A 4,532-nucleotide genomic window follows, 5' to 3' on the forward strand; every position below is an offset into this window, starting at 1 on the left:
GCTGTTAACAACAGTCAATACTGCTGCATGATGAGTCTTGTTAGAGTCCAGGATGGAACAACCAGCCAACATGAGACAACCACCTGAATTCTTCTCAAATCTACTGTTAGAACAATTCAGCTGGTTTTTCATTCTGGCTCCTCCTTACATATTGGGCTCTAATACGCCTGGCTGACACCCCCACTCACCCAAACCACCAAAATACAAATGAAATCAAAAACATGTCCACATCTAAACACTGTGGCTCTGCTTTTCTACATTATTCAATAGGAAAAACCTTCATTCTGTTCAACCAATTTCACAAGAAATGTAAATACATCTGAAGTCATTTTCAATGGAATGCTGTAAAAGTACATTCTTTACAGAACTAAACTGAATTGTGCAAGCTGTTCACCTGTCAACACCTCATACACACTAGAAACACACCTTCCATCCATCCATCCATTTTCTTCCGCTTATCCGGGGCCGGGTCGCGGGGGCAGCAGTCTAAGCAAGGAAGCCCAGACTTCCCTCGCCCCAGACACGTCCTCCAGCTCCTCCGGTGGGACCCCGAGGCGTTCCCAGGCCAGCCGAAAGACATAGTCTCTCCAGCGTGTCCTAGGTCTGCCCTGAGGCCTCCTACCGGAGCGACATGCCCGGAACACCTCCCGAGGGAGGCGTCCATGGGGCATCCGAAACAGATGCCCGGGCCACCTCAGCTGGCTCCTCTGGATGTGGAGGAGCAGCGGCTCTACTCCGAGCTCCTCCCTGGTGACTGAGCTCCTCACCCTATCTCTAAGGGTGCGCCCAGCCACTCTACGGAGGAAACTCATTTCAGCCGCTTGTATCCGGGATCTCGTTCTTTCGGTCATGACCCAAAGCTCATGACCATAGGTGAGGGTAGGAATGAAGATCGACTGGTAAATCGAGAGCCTCGCCTTTTGGCTTAGCTCCTTCTTCACCACGACGGACCGATACAGCGACCGCATAACTGCAGACGCTGCACCGATCCGCCTGTCGATCTCACGCTCCATCTTCCCCCCACTCGTGAACAAGACCCCGAGATACTTGAACTCCTCCACTTGGGACAAGGGCTCTCCACCGACCTGAACACACCTTCACTTTGAAATTCAGTGCTATCAACTTTGTAAGTATGTCTTTGGATGGGAGGAAAAAGCCACAATACACAGAATAAAGAAAGGTCACACAGAAAAATCTGCTTGATCCAAACAAGGAAGGTTACAGTGAGACACCAGTGCTGACCAACACTCACAAACACATCCCAATGGGTAATATGCTAATATGAGATCATAGTGACATGTGAAGTTTCTCTATAGTTTGATGACACTATAGGGGGACTGATGATGATTATATAGAAGTTGTGTTTGCAGTGTCTCTCTCTATGTCTGCCGCTGATCGCTGCCATTACTCCAGACAACAGTTACTTGTTTTTTTACCAACACTTGTAATTCACAGGCCAAACTTTAGCTGCTTGATTGGAGCTTTTCAGCAGCGGCGCACAAAAGAAATGACATTTTTGCACTGTGAATATTATACCTGAGGTCTGATAATAATAATAATAATAACCTAACCCTAACCCTAACCGGCCAGATGATGCTCTGAAGAAGACTACAGATGCAGCTGAACCATGTCAGCAAGGTAGAATCTTCCCTGCATATACCTGTGGTTAAAAACCAGTCTGTAATATACATGTTTAGAAGTACAAAATGAACAATTCAACTTTGAATAAACCTCCTTTGGTTTGACAAATAACTCCACTATGATAGAGGGGAAAAGTTTGTTGTTTAGGTAACAGATGTGTTGTGGCTCTGCAGGAGGAGGAATTAGAAGGTAGAAGAAAGCTCTGAGTAGAAGTAGAACTAATTACTACTCATCCTTAATAGAGGAAAACAAAAACAACCCTCGGTTTCTTTTCAGTACTGTAGCCAAACTGACCAAGAACGAAAATAGCGTTGAGCCCACCATTCCTATCAATATATGTAGTGAGGACTTCATGAAGTTCTTTCAAAATAAAATTACAACGCTGAGGGATAACATCCATCAAACGCTACCGTCTGTTAGCCCCATAACAGAGGAACTGGTTAAACCTAACAGTCATCTGGAATGCTTTCAGCAAATACAACTAGCCCAACTAAACTCCCTTATTTCTTCTGCTAAACCAACTACTAGCCTGTTGGACCCAATTCCTACTAGAATTCTGAAAGAGGCACTGCCACTAATCAATAATTCTATACTGGCAATTATTAACCAGTCTCTAACAATAGGCTATGTGCCACAATCCTTTAAAGTAGCAGTTATTAAACCTCTCATTAAGAAGCCAAACTTAGACACAAGCCTTCTCTCAAACTACAGGCCGATCTCCAACCTTCCTTTCCTGTCAAAGGTTCTGGAGCAAGTAGTCGCTAAACAACTCCAGGATTATCTGCAGGAGAATAATCTGTTAGAGGACCTTCAGTCCAGCTTCAGAATGAACCACAGTACAGAGACTGCACTGCTAAAAGTTACTAATGACCTTCTAATGGCCTCAGATAGAGCTCTTCTATCTGCTTTACTTCTTCTGGACCTTAGTGCCACATTTGATACTGTCCATCATAATATACTCTTAAGGAGATTAGAAGATGCCATCGGCATTAAAAACTTAGCCTTAAACTGGTTTAAATCATATTTATCTGACCGGTTTCAATTTGTTCATGTAAATAACAAATCTTCAATGCACGAACGGGTCCTGTGTGGAGTACCACAAGGCTCCGTCCTCGGACTCATATTGTTTAATCTCTATATGTTACCACTATGAAATATTATGAGGAAACACAACATTAACTTTCATTGTTATGCAGATGATACTCAGCTATATTTATCGGTTAAAGCCAATCAGGCCGACCAACTTGTTAAACTAGAGTCCTGCCTCAGGGACGTTAAGTCCTGGATGTCTATCAACTTCTTAATGCTCAACACATCCAAGACTGAGGTTCTAATCCTAGGTCCTAAAAAGCTCAGGGATTACTTTTCAGATAGTCTGATTAGTTTAGATAATATTACCTTAACCTCTGACAGTGATATTAGGAACCTGGGTGTTATTTTTGATCAGGATCTGTCCTTTATGTCCCATGTTAAACATGTCTCCAGGACAGCCTTCTTCCATCTAAGGAATATTGCAAAAATGAGAAACTTCTTGTCCTTCAAAGATGCAGAACAAATGCTTCCTGCCATTGTGACTTCAAGATGAGATGATTGTAACTCCCTAATGTCAGGATGTCCAAACTCCTCTGTTAGGATCTTCCAGCTAGAGCAGAACGCTGCTGCACGTTTACTAACCAGAACTGGAAGAAGAGAGCACATCTCCCCAGTCTTAGCATCCTTACACTGGCTTCACATCAAATCTAGAATAGAATTCAACATCCTTCTGATCACATATAAAACTCTTCATCACCAGGCTCCGTCCTATATGGAGAAACTTCTAGAAGTGTCTCACCCTCCACGAGCCCTTGGCTCTGAGGATGCAGGACTGTTGGTAATCCCTAAAGTCCTTCAAAGTAAAAGAGGAGGCAGGAGTTTCAGCCATATGGCTCCTTTACTCTGGAATCAACGAGCAGCCTCGGTCCGAAGGGCCCACACCATGAGTTTATTTAAGAGGAGACTAAAAACCTTCCTCTTTGATAGAGCTTCTCATTAGGAATAAAATAGGAGCACTAAGTTGAGCTGCTCTAGGCCTAGACTGCTGAGGGGATTTCCTCTCTCCCGTTAAAGGGAGGAACTCTACATTTGGAGCTTCTGTTTCTTGTCTTTCTTTCTTTCTCTCTGTGTAACAACATTACTGGAGCCACCAGATACTGCCGCCGTCTGTTTTTCTCCCTGACAGGAGGAGAGCAGGATCCAGGGGATCAGACCCAAGACTCCCAGAGTGGAGTTACCACGGTCCTACTACCCGACCCCACCACAGCACCGGGACCCCCCCACAGCACCGGGACCCCACCGCAACGGCACGGCCCTTAAACTCCAGACTGAGATTGGTTCATCATCAGACCAACGCTCATCATAGACTTTTCTTAGTATTTGTACTTATCTGGCCTGTCTGCCACTCTCTCTCTCCCTCTTCTATTCCTCTCTCTCCCTGTCCTATCCCATGTACCTCTCCCCCCAACCGGTCAAGGCGGATGGCCGCACTTCCAGAGTCTAGGGTCCGCCCCACGCTTTCTTCCTGAAGAGGGAGTTCTTATGAACTGTTCTTCCTGCGAGGGAGTTTTTCCTGGCCACTGTTGCTTGTTACACCTGCTCGTTTTGGAAGGTTTAGTTGGGTTCTGTTGTTCTCTATCATTGTAAGAGGCTCTGAGATGTTTGTTGATGTGATTTAGAGCTTTACAAATAAAATTGAATTGAATTGAATTGAAAGGTGACACGATCAATCAACAGTAGAGCAGAATGCCTGATGACCAGCAGGAGGAAGAATTAGAAGGTGACACCATCAATCAACAGTAGAGCAGAATGCCTGATGACCAGCAGGAGGAAGAATTAGAAGGTGACACCATCAACCA

Source organism: Lipophrys pholis (genome assembly GCF_963383615.2).
Source record: "Lipophrys pholis genome assembly, chromosome: 5".
NCBI lineage: Eukaryota > Metazoa > Chordata > Actinopteri > Blenniiformes > Blenniidae > Lipophrys > Lipophrys pholis.